Below are 16989 nucleotides of genomic sequence, written 5' to 3' on the forward strand. Positions count from 1 at the left end.
CAAATACTAGGTTCGCCGTGACCAACACGAGTTAATAACGGACGACTCCAGCGATTGTTTTATTACTATACGGCCGACAATATAGCTTACAGCGGCTGTAACAGTTAGCCATCACAGTACTTGGTCGTTATGCGTGAACTCTTATGTAAAGCTGCGGCGAAGGGCAAATGTGACATTGAGATGGTCCGTAGTCGGCATTGCAATATTATTTAATAGAATGAAACTTCCAAATTTTTCGCACAGTGATGTAGATGACGAGGCCGTGACAATGCCATATTGATGACACATAACATGGTCACGCAAAGCCACAGTAACTCTGAATGCAGAGCTTAACACAGTCATGTAACAGGTTACGTAAAATCTGGTCATGGTTAACACGGCAATCTGTAGCATGATAATGTTAACACAGTCATGCACATGATCACTGGAACACGGCACGTCTTAAATAACAAGCCCAATATAACGCTAATTTAACGTGGTTACCTTCAAACATGGTAATGTAACGGTGTCTATACCTCGATAAAATTGCAAGATGTAATATAACACGATACATAAAGTGTAAACATAGTTTTCACGGTACACGCGCATGTAAACATAATTTCACATATAAATCTATAACACCATAATATAACTTAATAGAAAGGTCATGATACTAATAAAAGGTAATCGAAATCACCGGTATAGCAGTACGCTCAACCCAGAATTAGACTCATCAACCACGACAAACGTCAATAACTGTTAAATAAATTTAGAATTAAAAGACCTGGTTAAGATTTACCTGTTAAAAATGCTTTTTTTCTGTTTTTTTTAACTATGTTTTAGTCCAGATTCATCAGCAATTACCTTGATGTAATCCTAATGTAACATACCTGTCATATCCTAAATAATATTGTTGACACTCGATACCAAAGCGTTGACAGGGTGGAGCGTTTCTATCGATCATCTTTTGTGTTCTCTATGTAACACAGGACGACACTATGACTAATAACAGTTCTAACCATAGAAATATATAGAGACAAATGTCTAACTAGTATATTATTTCTATGGTTCTAAACACGCATAACACAAGATACATACAAAACAGGATGTAGTTGCGTTGCATCCTCAATGTATAGCCATATAATGTGCCAATTCACTGTACATTTCTGCTCTCTCTTCTTCATTTTTTTCTCCCTCTTCCTCTCGCGCCGTTTCGCGCTCTCTCTCTCTCTCCTCTCTCTCTCTTCTCTCTTCTCTCTCTCTCTCTCTCTCTTCTCTCTCTCTCTTCTCTCTCTCTATTCCTCCTTTCTCTCTCTTCTCGCTCTCCTTTCTAAATCTTCTCTCTCTCTCTCTCTCTCTTTCTCGCTCTTCTTCTTTCCCTCTCTCTCTCATCTTTCTCTTCTCCCTCTCACTCTCCTCTCCTTCATTCTGTGGGTGTGTAGTGTATGTGCGCCGGGGCGCGAGTGTGTGTGCGTTATGGCGTGCTTCGCGCGGCTGGCCGCGCGTGTGTGTCGTGTTGTGATGTGTGTGTGTGTGTGTGTGTGTGTGTGTGTGTGTGTGTGTGTGTGTGCGTGTGTGCGTGTGCACGTGCGTGTCTGTTTGTCTGTCTGCCTGTCTCCCTATCCGTCCGTCTGTCTGCCTGTCTGTCTGGTCCGTCGTTTGTCTGTCGTCTGTACTTCTCTGTCTGTCTGTATTGTCTGACCATCTGATTCTCTCTGTCTGTCTGTTGAAGTGCTGACTCTATTGTTAATTCAAGGATCGTCTAAGATGATCCGTACACAAGGAGCTCTTTTGTTTCTGTTTCTTTTTGTTACGGCAGACGGGAAGCGCGAGAAGCGTCTCGCCGACGCCTTCGAGTCTGTTTTCTGGTCGCGCGATGTCGGTGTCACCTCCACTCCTTACGTCGTCGGGGGGATCGTTGTCGCCATCCACGCTTTCGCGCCGCTCGTTACTTAGCCTGCCCTTGCAGTCCCTAGCAGCGGCGGCATGCCCGCTGCTATCGCTTCGCTCCGTAGCTTTATGCGCTGGCGCGCGCCGACCTGTGAGAACTGGACAGACGCGCCAAGCTGGTAACTGCTCGCTATATTGTTCGCGAGGGGTCGGAATCTTTTCTGTAAAACAGAAATACCGTAACGCGGAGATGTAATGTATGTGTATTGTGAGGCGCGACACAACCAGGGCCTGTAGACTTGCAGCAAATTCCTAGGGAGGGGCAAAATTTCATGACTCAACTGTTTGTAATGTATTTGAGCGACGGGCGCACGCTCTGATCGACGTCCATAGTGTGGCTAGGGCGTGAGGCTCATGCACAAGCGCTTCGGGACAAGGGCTTCCACGGATAAGTGACGCCCAAAAATCACGTTAGTGTTATTTAGATTATTGGCCTAAGCTTTTACCTCGCCACGCGAGTGGAACGAGGTAATGTATCGGTCTCGTGTGTGTGTGTGTGTGTGCACTGTGTCCAGTCGCGCGGCCCGCGATTCGATTAGCGCGTCGAGTCAGCGAGCGCGGTCGTGCCGATCGACCTAGCGTGTCGATGTCAGCGAACGCGGAGTCAGACCAGCAGCGCTGGTGAGTCTCAGCAGCAACCACCAGCGAGCTGGCGAGTCAGCAGCCGCACCAGCGAGCGTTCAACAGTCAGCAGCAGTGCGATTTCAGTCAGCTAGCAGCAGCTCAGCGAGTCGGCGAGCCAGCTCGTAAACATACATGTTACTCTGCCGGCGGCAGGTATGCCACTTCTCCGTGAGTGCCCTCTGTCTGTTTTTTATTATGCTCAAAATCTAGGGGGACTGCCCCCTTGCCTCTCTCGCTGCTAGTCACTCACACTGCTGTGCTGGACAGACGCGTCATCATCGCTCTCTCTATCTCTCTCTCTCTCTCTCTCTCTCTCTCTCTCTCTCTCTCTCTCTCTCCCTCTCCTCTCTCTCTCCCTCTCCTCATTCTGTGTGCGTGTTGCTAGTGTATGTGCGTTGTGTGTGCGCGTAATGGTTGCGTGCAGTGCCGTTGTGTGTACCCGCGTGTGTGTGTGTGGTTCCAGTAGTGCCACGTGCGTGTCTGTTTGTCTGGTCTGCCTGTCTCCCTATCGTCCGTCTGTTCTGCTGTCTGTCTGTCCGTTTGTTTGTCTGCCGTACTGTCTCTCTGTCTGTCTGTTTGTCTGACCGTCTATCTCTCTGTCTGTCTGTTTGAGTGCCTGAACACTGTGTTAATCTCAGGATCGTCTAGATGATCGCCTACAAAGGAGTCTTTTGTTTCTGTTTTCTTTTTTGCTTACGCAGACGGTAAGCGCGGAAAGGGTCTCGCCGACGCTTCGAGTCTGTTTCTGTCCGCGCCAATATCGCGTCGTCACCTCCACTCCTACCGATCGATCGGTGTTGTCGCCATCACGCTTCGCGCGCTCGTTCATTAGCTGGCTTGCATGTCCCAGCAGCGGCGCATGCCCGCTTGCTTCGTTCGCTCCCGTCAGCTTCACGGCTGGCGGCGGCACCTGTGAGAACGGACAGACGCGCAAGCTGGAACTGCTCCCGGATATGTCCGCGAGGTCGGATCTTTTCTGTAAAACAGAAATACGTACGCGGAGATGTAATGTTATGTGATGTGTAGGCCGCGACACAACCCAGGGCCGTAGACTGAGCAAATTTCCTAGGCGAGGGGGCGCAAATTCATGACGTCAACTGTGTAATGATGAGCGACGGGCGCAGCTTCTTGATCGACGTCCAATAGTGTGGTAGGGTGGTCATGCCCACAAGGCTTGGGACAAGTGATTCCACTGGATAATTGACCCCAAAAATCACGTTATGTGTTATTTACGATATATTGCGCTAAGCTATTACCTCGCCACGGAGTGCGAGCGAAGGTAATGTAATCGGGTCTCGTGCTGTGTGTGTGTGTGTGCGCTGTTGGTGTGTGTGTGCCGTTGGTGTGTGTTTCCAGTCGCGCGGCGCGATCGATAGCGACGTCGAGTCAGCGAGCGGGGCGGCGCGATCGATAGCGTGTTCGGATGTTCAGCGAGCGGCGAGGGTCAGCCAGCAGGCCGACGTGATCGAGCAGCAACACCAAGCGCCAGCGCGCGAGTCAGCAGCCGCACCAGCGAGCGGGCGAGCTCGAGCAGCAGGCGAGTCAGTCAGCAGCAGCAAGCAGCGAGCGTGCGAGCCAGCTCGTAACACAATACATGCTTACATGCTGGCGCGAGCGTATGCACTCTCCGTGAGTGCCCTCTGTTCTATTAATTTTTTAATTGTGCTCCAAAATCTAGGGCGACTGCCCCCTTGCTCTCCCGCTGCCTAGTCACTCACCACTGTGCTGTGGACTAGACGCGTTCATCATCGCTCTCTCTATCTGCTCTCTCTCTTCTCTCATCTCACCCTCTCCCTCTCCTCTCCTCTTTCCTTCATTCTGTGTGCGTGTGTAGTGTATGTGACCCGTCTGTGTGCGCGTATGTGCGTGCGTGCGACGTGAAGCGTGCCTGTGTGTGTGTGCGTGTGACTGTGGTGTCGCTGTTTGTCTGTCTGCCTGTTCCTCTATCGTCCGTCTGTTCTCTCTGTCTGTCTGTTTTGTTCTGACCGTCTATCTCTCTGTCTGTCTGCTTGAGCTGCCTGGACACTGTGTTAATCTCAGGCATTCGTCTAGATGATCGTACACAAGGAGCTCTTTTGTTTCCGTTTCTTTTGTTACGCAGCACGCAAGCGCGGAATAGCGTCTCGCCGACGCCTTCGCAGTCTGTTTCTTGTCGCGGCTAATTCGTTCGTCACTCCACTTCCTACCGTCGTCGGTGTTGTCGACCATCCGACGTTCGCGCGCTCGTTACTTAGCTGCTGCAGTCCCAGCAGCGGCGGCATGCCCGCCTGCTTCGTATCGCTCCCGTCAGCATTCACGGCGTGGCGGCGCGCACCTGTGAGACGGACAGACGCGCAAGCTGGCAACTGCTCCCGGACTATGTCCGCGAGGTCGCCGGATCTTTTCTGGTAAAACAGAAATACTTCGTACGCGGAGACTGTAATGTATGTGATGTGAGGCGCGACCACATACCAGGCGCCGCTTAGAACTGACAATTCCTAGGGGATTAGGGGGGCAAAATTTATGCAGCTCAACTGTGTAATGATGAAGCGACGGTGCCCGCAGCTCTTGAATCGACGTTCCATAGTGTTTGCGTAGGGCGCGCTGGGTCAGGCACAAGGCTTGGGACAAGGCTTCCACGGCATAAGTGACCCCAAAATCACTTCGTTTAGTTGTTATATTACGGATTATTGCTAAGCTTATTACCTCCGGCCCACGGATGTTGGAGCGAGCGTAATGGTATCGCGTCTCTGTGTGTGTGTGAGTAGTGTGTTGTGTGTGTGTGTGTGTGTTGTGTGTGTATGTGTGTTGTGTGTGTGTGTGGTGTGTGTGTGTGTGCCAGTCCGCGCGGCGGCGATCGATAGCCGCGTCGAGTCAGCGCAGCGGCGCGGCGCGATCGCATAGCGTGTCGATGTCGCAACGGCGGCTCGGCGCGATCGACTAGCGTTGTCGATGTCAGCGGCGGCACGGACGCGATCCGCGCGGCGTAGTCAGCAGCAGGCGATCGCCGACCCGGCTGTGACGTCAGCAGCAACCACAGCGAGCCGGCGAGTCAGCAGCGCACCAAGCGAGCTTGCGACGTCAGCAGCAGGCGAGTCAGTCACAGCAGCAAGCAGCGAGCGGCGAGCCAGCTCGTAACACATACATGTTACATGCTGGCGGAGGTATGCACTCTCCGTGAGTGCCCTCTGTCTAGTTTTTTAATTGTGCTCCAAAATCTAGGGGACTGCCCCCTTGCTCTCCGCTGCTAGTCACTCACACTGTGTGTGGACAGACGCGTCATCATCGAGCGAGACTCGGCGCGCAGAAGCTGAGCATCCTCCTCCATCTCTCCGAAGTCTGGACACACGAAGCTCTGCCGCGACACGAAGCAGCAGCGCACCGGAAGCTCCTCCGACTTTGGATTGTCGGAAAACTCGTAATCACCGTACGTCAGCTGCCTGAGAAGAGAAAGTGTGGTGTTATAGGCAGTGCTGCGAGGAAGTGCGATGTCATAGAGGGCGCTGAAAGGATGTGCAATGTTATAGGCGGCGCTGCGAGGAAGTTCGATGTTATATGACACGTGACCACTATAAAATCACTTCCGGTTCATTACCCTGTTAGGTTAGAGGATGTGACGCGTCATCGGCCGACCACTCGGAAGGCCCGCAGCTCGTGCACTAAAGCTGACGCGACGTTTTGTGGTTGCATTATTTAGGCTGGCTATCGTGTGTGGCAATGATATGCACATTGAGATGGGTGGATGGTTACTGGTAATTTAAAACGAATTCTTTCAATGTATGGCCCCCATTGGACTGCGCGACTGTTTTTCAGGCACAAATGTGGTGTCGTTTAGTAAATTCGCGATATTTTTTTAAAACGCCGAACAACATATGTCATAACTCTAATGGTGCACAGCTGAAGTACATGGCTACCTGGCTTTAATATTGCCACTTGGCCGAAAACGGTTGAAATACTATTTTTCAGCTCCTGAAATTCAATTCTTAAGTATAGGATCCTATGGAGGATTTAATAGTGGTCTGTTCTCATATAGGGCGCTGAGAGGATGTGCAATGTTATAGGCAGCGCTGCAAGGAAGTGCGATGTTATAGAGGGCGCTGAGAGTAAGAAACGACCTAAGAATGAACCTCTGGTAGATGTCTACTCCCTGAACGAGAACATGGCGCAAGCGAAAAGCGCCAGCGGAGCTCTGGTATGTGTGTGTGTGTGTGTGTGTGTGTGAGTGTGCGCGCGCGCGTGCGTGCGTGCATGCGTGCGTGCGTGCGTGCGTGTGTGTCTTGTCTTGGTATGTGTATGCGGGTGCGCGTGCATGTGTGTTTGTGTGCGTGTACCTGCCTGCCTGCCTGCGTGTTTGTGTGGTGTGTGTGCCTGCCTGCCTGCCTGTATGCGTGGGTGCATGCGTGCGCGTGTGTGCGCCTATATGTAATCATTGCCGTGTTATTTGGTATATTTGGCGTTGCATTTTTTGCAGAACCAAGAGTTGGCAAAACTGCACGGATCCAATGCATTCAAGCGCTTTATTAGTAGACATTTAGGAAAGCGCCGGCTTCTCCACACTTATTGTTTACATTTATAATTTCCCATGAGTCTGCATGAGCTTCGCCGCACGGCGTAAGCAACCAATATAAATTTCGCCATATTCGCCGGGTGATATATTGGTGTCACCCGCCACCAGCTACCTGCGTCATCCCTTAGGGACCGGATTTGTTGACGTAGACGTTAGTAGAGAACGATTCGGCTCTGATCCTTTGAATCGTATAGTCCAGTTGTTGTCCAGCTCCGATCTTGCCTTGTTATTCCCACACTTAGTCCAGCTATACTTCTCCGCTGCACCTTCCACCTTCACTCCGCCGAGCGTCTTCGTGAACCTCCTCTCCAAGGTACGAAATTACTTGTATTCGATTACTTACTCTGTGTGTGTAGTATCGTGGAGTTGTGTTGGTTTAGACTGTTAAAGTATTCTGTGATGTAATAGAAGCACGAAGAGTAGCTTTATAATACTGTGTTCGGGTTATCATTCGATCGTTCTATCGATGCAACCTGACGCTACCCTTAAAACGGGTGCCACTACCACACCTACTAAACCGTAGAACCATCAGGAAGTAGAAGCCTTCCTTAGAGACATTTTAAGTGACATTTGACTTCAAATCGTGATGCAAAGATCCCCTTTGGCATGGCAGTTCCTTAGGGTCATAGAAAAAAAAATTATCCAAAGACACACGTCATATCTCAAAATCCAAGATGGCCGCCATAGAAAAATGGAAAACATGGGCCAGTCATAGCTCATGAACCGTTTGTCATAGAAACTATTATGATACATGTTTTCTAACTAACTTGAGGTCACTAAACTCATTTCTTGTGACAATTTTGCTTTTTTATGAGTTTAAAGGTTAAATCATAGACAAAAATACATAAATGTTACATTTTTTCTAAACCACGCCAGAAATCAGAGGTGGCTATTGTCAAAGACCAACAAGCAAAGGTCACCCAGATTTTGCTGGCAACGCACTCAGGTGGCAACATCAACGAGTCTGTGTTCTCCCATGAGAGCTGCCCATCCTCCCTCACTAACTCGGAATGGATACATGCACCATGGAAACAAGAGTGAGATCCTGGACTGTATTGTACCAGCGGATTTCGACAATCGCAGACCAGAGACGACTGCCGCTGTGCTAGATGGAGCTGTGCTCGTACAAATGATTCGTCCTAGAAATACTGTGACCATCGGAGACTATTTCAAAGATGTGTTTTTGCCATACATCCTCTCTTGATTTGAAATGAACAACCGGGTTGACATTGTCTGGGACGTCTACTCCAAGACGAGCTTCAAGTCAGAAACTAGGGAACAACGTGGAAGTGGAGCTCGGAGGCGGGTTACTCTCTCGACCAAAGTTCCTGGAAATTGGGCGGCCTTCCTACGTGTTGACCTGAACAAGCAGGAGTTATTCATGGAGCTCGCCAAGTGCTTGAAGCTTGCGACACTTCCACAGGTTAGTTGACATATTGTTGCAACCCACTGACAAACATTATTAATTGTTATTATTTAAAATACCCAGGCCTCTGTTATATCCACATATCCTCAATTACATTGACTTCCTCATTTCCAGAGCAAGCAGCTTTTCACCACCATTCTCAGTGACTGTGAGAGTTTACCAGCTGGGGGAGACGTTGTAGCAGTGGCCCCATGCACACACGAGGAAGCCGACACTCGGGTATTTCTACATGTGGCTGCAGCTACATCTGCCGGTCATCGTCGAGTGATAGTCCGCACCAGTGACAGCGATGTTGTAGTGCTGGGCGTCTCTTCCTTTGTTGCACTCGGACAGAGGATTGATGAACTCTGGATTGCCTTTGGAATGAAAGGCCACTTCAGGTTAGTTCAGTTATGTTTTAAGCCAGTTGCCTTCATTGTGTGCCAATAGGTTATTGATGAGGATGATAACTCATATCACTACATTCCTTTCCAAGTACATTCCAGTGCACGACATCGTACACAAACTTGGACCATCTAGGGCAAAGGCACTACCAGCGTTTCATGCAATAACACAATGCGACACAACCTCAGCATTCTTTGGTAAAGGCAAGACGACCGCCTGGGCAGTGTGGCAGTCCATCCTTGCGCTCACGCTGCCTCTTGAGCTACTCTCATGCCCTAACCCCACCCTGGAAACGATAAATACTCACACATCTGTGCTCCAGAGATTCGTCTTGCTGCTATATGATGTAACTAAGGAGAACATCACAACTGATGATGCTGCTCGGCATTCCCGCTTCCTCCACCAAGGAAGAGACCTCGAGCACATGCCTCCAAGCAGCGATTCTCTGCATCAGCACCTTCTCAGAGTTGCCTATCAGGTAATTAAATATACATCATTGAGGACATTAATCGTGCTCGAGATTGCTGAATTCATTTTTATTTCTTGAATCGCACACATTTTATTAGCTATCTATACATTCTATCTAATCAGTTATGTATCTTGTCACTTCAGAGTGGACACGTGTGGGGTAATACGCTCGTGAAAGCACCAGCTCCAGTATCTCCAACAGAATGGCGATGGCAGCAAGAATTACCAGACTATGCGCCAACTCCAGTCTACACAACAACTCCCACTATTTCGCGGGACTTGTCAGAGCTTGCCATTTGCTAGTGTAAGACTGGATGTAAAGCTCCTTGTAAGTGCTGCGTGCAGAGACAGTGGTGTATGCTTCTCTGCAGATGTCAAGGTTCGTGCCCCACACTGGCAGGATGTACCAGGACAAGAGAGGAGAAGAGGAATCAGCCTAGCCCTAATCGAAGAACTTGTGTAATTACAACATTGTGCGATGAATAATCTAATTACCTCAAATTTCTGCATGTGAAAACCAATAAAATTTGTTATAATTTGTATTATTTTTTGGATTTCACCTTTAAATGCATCTGAAATGCGGCGGCCATCTTGGATTTTGAGATATGACATGTGTCTTTGGATAAATTTGTTTCTATGACCCTATGGAACTTCCATGCCAAAGGGGACATTTGCATCATGATTTGAAGTCAACACCCTATTTTGTGCACTTAAAGTGATTACGTCACCGTAAATAGTACAAATAAAAAAATATTTCCACTTTTTCACAAAATATAAGTAATTCTGTTCACTTTTTATGGTTAAATTGCTGCATTATACTTCCTATTTTACTATATGGTTCGATGTGAACGTACACTCGTGACTCATAGCAAGCAATTAATGTCAGGAACATTATTTCAAATCGTCCAGGTTTTTTAGATTTTTAACTAGTTGAGAAACAATCTTATCAGGTAAGAATTTGATGATACGTTTAGTCCCGTTAGTTCTTACTTTTAATGTAAAAAATGGCAACAAACATTTTACAAATTTTACCATAGAAAATTTGTGACGTAGTCAATTTAACATGTCTACTATATAGAGAAAAGCGGAAAATACAACATGCCCGAGGTAATAATTAAGGCAACAGTTGAACTATCCTGATTAGATGCGCTTACGTGCATATATATAAGGGCAAAGCAACAAACACACACGCGCGTACGGGCACACACACACGCACACACACACACACACACACACACACACACACACGCACACGCACACGCACACGCACACGCACACACACACACCACACACACAGCGAACTAACGCCTGCGCATAATATAGTATACTAGTATATATATATATATATATATATAATATATAAATATGATATTAGTGTCCTTGTTACTGATCGGATGACCTAAGCAGCCAACCATATGAAGCAGGTATATCGTAGTTGATAGTCGCCAGCACAGTCTAGTGTACGACAACACACCTTTATACGTAAGACCACAAACACAAGACAGCCGAAGCTACAGCCGTCACCGGACATTTCGGCCACTAACTTCTGCTAGCTATCATAGGTCGACTCTCACCACCTGCCTCACCTCTCGCGCAGCTGACCAATGCCTCCGCGTTATCTGCACCCGTGATTAACTCGTGGTATAACGGCCCATGATCACTGAGAACTGCCGCGCGACGAGTGCTCGCGATGCTAATCAAGCGCTGCGTGTCAGACAACTGACAATCATGCACGTGACAATTATTGCGTTCTACTCTATAATCTATATTGCATTGGCTAAATTATAGAGTATAGGGGCCTATCTAGTATCGTTATCGGGAACAATTACCGTCGGAAGCGTTAAAGCATTATCATAATTTCTATAACGGAAATCTCGATTCTCATAATTATGAGATCAAGTGGAACGCGAACTGCATGCGCTTCGAGAATTCCAACGAGGCATAAACTACAGTCGTAGTTTAGGGAGGACCATCTCTGGCATCGAGAACACTATCTATACACACGGTGGCATCATCACACACAACACGCACCACGCACGCACGCACGCACAGACACAATCCAGCCACGACACCATCACACGCGAACTAACGCTAAGCGCGCCTATATATATATTATATATATATAGTATATTAATATAACTTTCCTGTACTTACTGATGAATGACGTGGCTCGCACCACAGCAGAGAAGTAGGTATATCGTTAGTTCGATATGCGCCAGCACTAGTATGTGTACGACAACACTACCATAAACAACCGAAGCTCCAGAGTGAACTCCTGGCTCGTGAATTTCATAATTTAGGAGTTTTAATGAAGACAATGTTTGTCTTCATTAACTCGGCTGATAATATGACAAATTACAAGCTCATCAGTTATAATGTTACAGCAATAAGATCGAGCTACTCGCTTACATATTTATGTTTCGCCACCTTACAGACTGGCTAGCAGCTAACGCGGCCAACCAGGCCTGTGTACTAACGTCAATCATACATCAATACGTCATATATCTAACCCTAGCAATACCGTTTCTTGGATGCTAGCTAGCAGCAAGCTTTTTTTTCGCATATACGCAGATAAACCATTGAACAATACAAAAAGATTTTCAGGCGGTCTGTAGTAAGGCGGTAGCCGAGAATTGCTACCGGTATCTTTGGTTACATTATTCTAATACATTTTCATTTCCATTTCGCCTATCCATAACTGGCTAGGACATGTGTAGCCTGCGGAACGCGTGTCGTAAATTTGTCAGCCTTTGCGATTCGACAACGTTGTTTTTGCGACGTGCACACAGGAAGCCATCTACGTGTACGGGACGTTAGGTATCTGTGATCTTATTTATTTTCCCTCGTATAACCCATTCTGAAATAGACAATGAGCGTGTTCACACACAAAGAAAAAACCGTGATGCTAATCCGGCGATGGTAAATACGAGATAATGTGTCCGTTGTTCCACAAGGCGGATTCTCGCTCGAATCGCGAGGCGGGATGTCTATAATCGAACTGCGCAGCTCACTGCCGGAACTGATGCTCCACGTGCGGCATGCTACTGCTCACTCGCGTTGAATGATGGATACGAAATACCCTGATTATTTGAGCGAGGCGTTCACAGACACAGAACGCCGGTGCAAATAATCGCGCTAAATCCAAATAAATCGTCAGTCAGAAAGTGGCGATCTGGGAGGCATTGCTGATCGCGATTATTAGTGAGATTATTGCTCACACTTGTAATTAATCTCGGTACTGTCGATGCGGATGCAAAAACCGGGATTTGCATCGCTCGCTAATTCGCGCCAGTATGAAACGCGCCTATTGAGCACAGATGTCCACATCTATTAAACTGATTAAACAATCTGAGTAAACACTATCAATTAATGTTTCAATTATACTTGGGTGCCAGCCTTTAAAGAATGTACATATTTGAACCGACTGCTCATCTTTAAACGCCTTATTGTATTATATAATTCAAGCTTCCCTAATCCATTAACTACTAGATGAAGAAGCCTAAGAGGCGACTGAGAGAAGAGAGAGAGAAGAGATAGCGAGAGAAGAGAGAGAGAGAGAGAGAGAGAGAAAGAGAGAGAGAGAGAAGAGGAGAAGAGAGACAGAGAGAGAGGAGGAGGGGTAATTGACATATGAGGAACAACAAAACGCGCCGAAGGTACGGATTCTGCGGTTTCCCTAACAGATTCCAGACAGAAATCTAAAAGAGTTCGTTGTCGCGCCAACCACCGTAAATGTCTAGATATAATAACGACGAAACAAAGAGAGAAGACAAAGATAATATGCATAGATAGGATGGATAGATATACATATTATTTAATATAACATTTATACATATATAAAATAATACATATATAGCATATATCGGGATAGACATAATATTGACATAGGAAGAGATGAAAATCTTGGTCTGTTATAAGAACAATAGATTCTTGTTTGCGCGGGTCCAACACCTAAGTAGGGTCCATGATATTCGTCAATGTGTAAAGCGGGTAGACTACCAAGCTAAGTTGTTTCTTACCGCGAATGTCAACTAACTAATATGCTAATGCGCTTCAACTGGATTAATTGATTTGATATAATTGATTGGCCGACGCTCGTTGTTTTAAGGAAATTTGTTGCTCATTGCAAGTTCGTAAGCTATAACGACAACGAGAACGAAATACACAAAAGAAAAAATTGCGGTTTTTTTTCTCTTTCCCCATCAGCTGGTGAAGGTTTATTCATCTAGGAATCTCTATTGGTAAACACGACAGCACAATCACGGCAATTTACAGTAGCATCGGGTATTAGCAGTAGAGCGATAGAGACATTCCATAAAAATTGAGAAAGATTTTTTCCATACCATATAAACTTTCTGGGCGTCGATATCCTTAACGATGGCACAAAACGCATGACATCTATAACACGTGTTGTAAAACGCAGGTAAGTCTAATATTCTATCGAAATATTTCATCTGCCAATTCGTATCATATTCGCACATCTCACCCCGCGCCCAGACCCAAATCCTCATAGTCTGATCAATAATTGCCTTTCACCTGTCCGCTGTATTTCTACTATTTCTGGAGCTCACTGTCTGCATTTCTCTTCTCGCTCTCCTCCCCATATCTCGTCGTCTGTTTCCTCTCACTCTGTCTGTACTGACCCCTCTCCCAATCCCCATTTTTTCAGCCAGCTGCATCCTACTTCCGGTCTCATGCCTCCTTTCACGTTCTGTCACCGTTTGTGATACGGAATTTCCTAATTGACAGCGATTGGCTGGCTGCTGCCAAATCAGCAGGCACACGATGCGGCGCTGTCCATGACGACGATCTAATTCGAACGTGGACGCGCAGCCGCAACGTGAGTTACGTGCGCGGCCCATTCGGCGATGGCATTGATTGATGACATATTTACGGTCCGCGTTGACTGACAATACGTACGCAGCGTCCCCAGTGGCTTTCGTGATTTTGGTTACAAATGCGGTAATCTATGAGATGCTGTGTCGTAATGACGGCTGTATCGTGTACAATTACCTCGGGTACAATGACTCGCCTCGTTCTCTCTTTGCTCTCTCAGCCAATTGCGCGCGACGTTTTCATGCAGTTATGACGACAGCGAAGGATTCAACGCGCTATAGAAAAGCGATACGTGTGAAAGATGGTTATTCGAAACGAACGCTCTGTGCTTTCGTGTTCGACAAACACGTAAGCATCAACATGCAACTATTTCTTCACTGTGGCATTTCATATATAAAAAGTCCATAGCAAACAGTCTCGCACGTATTCTTAAATGAGACATTCAGCGCCATCTACCCGGCAGTCGTTTACATCTTGTAATGTGTATTATTTCTACGTCCGTTCGGCCATTGCAGACTGCAGTGTACGTTCCGTAGCGTATGCTGGCTCTACAACTCTGTGTGCGTGTGTAGTGTATTCGTGTGTAGTGTATGTGGCGTGTGGTGGCGTATGTGCGTGCGTGCGTAGTATGTTGTGTTTGCGTGTGCACTGTGCGTGTCTGTAATGTCTGTCTGCTGTCTCCATCCGTCCGTCTGCTGCCTGTCTTGTCTGATCCGTTCGTTCTTGTTGTCCTGTCTGTCTCTGTCTTTTGTTGTCCATCGTAGTCTCTGTCATGTCTGTCTGTAGTTGAGTGCCTGACTCTTGTTAATCTCAGGATCGTCTAGATGATCGGTACACGAAGGAGCTCTGTCTTTGTCTGCTTTCTTTTTTTTACCAGACGGAAGCCGCGAAAGCGTCTTCGCGACGCCTTCGAGCTCTGTTTCTGTCGCGCCAGATGTCGTCGTCACCTCCACTACTACGTCGTCGGTGTTGACGCCATCCACGCTTCGCGCGCTCGTTAATAGCTGCCTGCAGTCCAGCAGCGGCGGCAGTGCCCGCGTGCTTTCGTTCTGTCCGTCAGCTTTATGGCTTGCGCGGCACTGTGAGAACGAGACAGCGCGCAAGCTGGAGACTGCTCCCGGATAGTCGCGAGGCAGGTGTCGGAGCGATCACTTTCTGTAAAACAGCAAATACAGTACCGGAGATTATGATATGCTGATGTGAGTGCGCGAGCAGCAACCCGGGCGTAGACTGAGCAAATTCTAGCGGAGGGTGGGCAAATTTCAATGACTCAACTGTGTATGATGAGCGACGGCGCAAGCTCTTCGATCGACGTCCATAGTGTGGTAGGGTGGGTCAGGCAACAAGGCTTGGGAGCAGAGGCTCCAGATATAGTGACGCCAAAAAATCGCGTTAGTGTTATTTTACGATTATTGGGTAAGCTACTTATTTTAATTGTGGCCAAAAGTCTAGGGGATGCCCGCATTCCCTCCCAGCTGCTACGGCCGTCTGCAATACCGTATACCTGCTGTCGGCATGTGCCGATATAACTTGCTAGCTGTTCATCTCCGCTGCTTAGTTCAATCACAACTGTGTAATGGACAGACGCGTCCACTATCGAGCGAGACTCGCGCGCCAGAAGCTGAGCATGCCGTCCTCCATCTCTCCGAAGTCTGGACACACGAAATCTCGACCGCGACCACGAAGCAGCAAGCGCACCGGAAGCTCCTACGCGACTTTGATTTGTCGGAAATAACTCGTAATCACCGTTACGTCAAGCTGCCTGAGAAGAGAAAGTGTGGTGTTATAGGCAGCGCTGCGAGGCCAAGTGCGATGTTATAGAGGGCGCTGAGAGGATGTGCAAAGTTATAGGCGGCGCTGCGAGGAAGTGCGATGTTATAGAGGGCGCTGAGAGGATGTGCAAAGTTATAGACGGCACTGCAAGGAAGTGCGATGGTATAGAGGGCGCTGAGAGGATGTGCAAAGTTATAGACGGCACTGCAAGGAAGTGCGATGTTATACGCTGAGATTGAATCACCACAGGTTTGTTACCATATGCAGTTGGATGATGAGACGCGTCGTCAGTCTAATAATTGGAGGGCTGACAGCCCGGACAATAAAGCTGAATAAAACTATAAAGCTAGATAATAAAGCTAAGGCACATCGTCTCCTATAGTAGACACTGCGAGGAAGCGCAATGTTATAGAGGGTGCTTCAAGGTTTATACGTGCGTCTATCTGCGTATAAAAATGTGTTTTTAATATTTTTAATTAGGTTTTGTTGCGTGGCGCGTGATCATGGGACGTGGGGTAATGTCGTGGGTATATATCACATATCTAGGAGGTCATAGAGAGTTCCCAATGGCTAGAGTTCTCCTTATATCTTTCGGTATAAATAAATAACTATGTGTGTATATATATATATATATATATATATATAGCGGGAGAGATTGAGAGATAGATGTAGAGAGAAAGAAAGGGAGAAAGAGAGAGCGATAGATCGACAAAGAAATTATTGAGGAAGGAAATATGGCACAGTTGAAAGCGCACTGCAGAATATAGGAGAGGTCGGCTAGCTTACCGTTTGGTTTCCAGACTAATGTTGACTATGTCTCCTTGTCCACCACTCTCCATGGTGTTAGCTACGGTGTTCGTGCTGCCGAACAGGCAGTAACGCGGCATTTTACTACCCACCACCCCCGCTGTTGTCGGCCCCGAGTGTATACCAACACGAATCTGAAACCGCATGCAGGACACGCTCATTTTAACAGCGGTTACGTATATACATTGACCAGCTT

General features: G+C 47.3%; 1 protein-coding gene and 1 long non-coding RNA gene across 2 annotated transcripts in view; both read left to right on the top strand.

The window, feature by feature from the left end:
* LOC106815518 (protein FAM47E-like) overlaps positions 1 to 7264 on the top strand; it is an 11780-nt gene extending 4516 nt beyond the window's left edge. Inside the window, exon 9 of the mRNA XM_014819986.1 lies at positions 7004 to 7264. The gene's annotated coding sequence lies outside the window, so the exon portion shown is untranslated. The remainder of the gene's footprint in view (positions 1 to 7003) is intronic.
* A 1506-nt stretch (positions 7265 to 8770) lies between these two features.
* On the top strand, positions 8771 to 10004 carry LOC106815657. The gene is made up of 3 exons (XR_001394770.1): positions 8771 to 8905; positions 9232 to 9387; positions 9522 to 10004. It is a non-coding gene; the product is annotated as an uncharacterized LOC106815657 (long non-coding RNA).
* The last annotated feature ends 6985 nt before the right edge of the window (positions 10005 to 16989 follow it).

Source organism: Priapulus caudatus, unplaced genomic scaffold, assembly GCF_000485595.1.
Source record: "Priapulus caudatus unplaced genomic scaffold, Priapulus_caudatus-5.0.1 Scaffold29, whole genome shotgun sequence".
NCBI classification, from domain to species: Eukaryota; Metazoa; Priapulida; class Priapulimorpha; order Priapulimorphida; family Priapulidae; genus Priapulus; species Priapulus caudatus.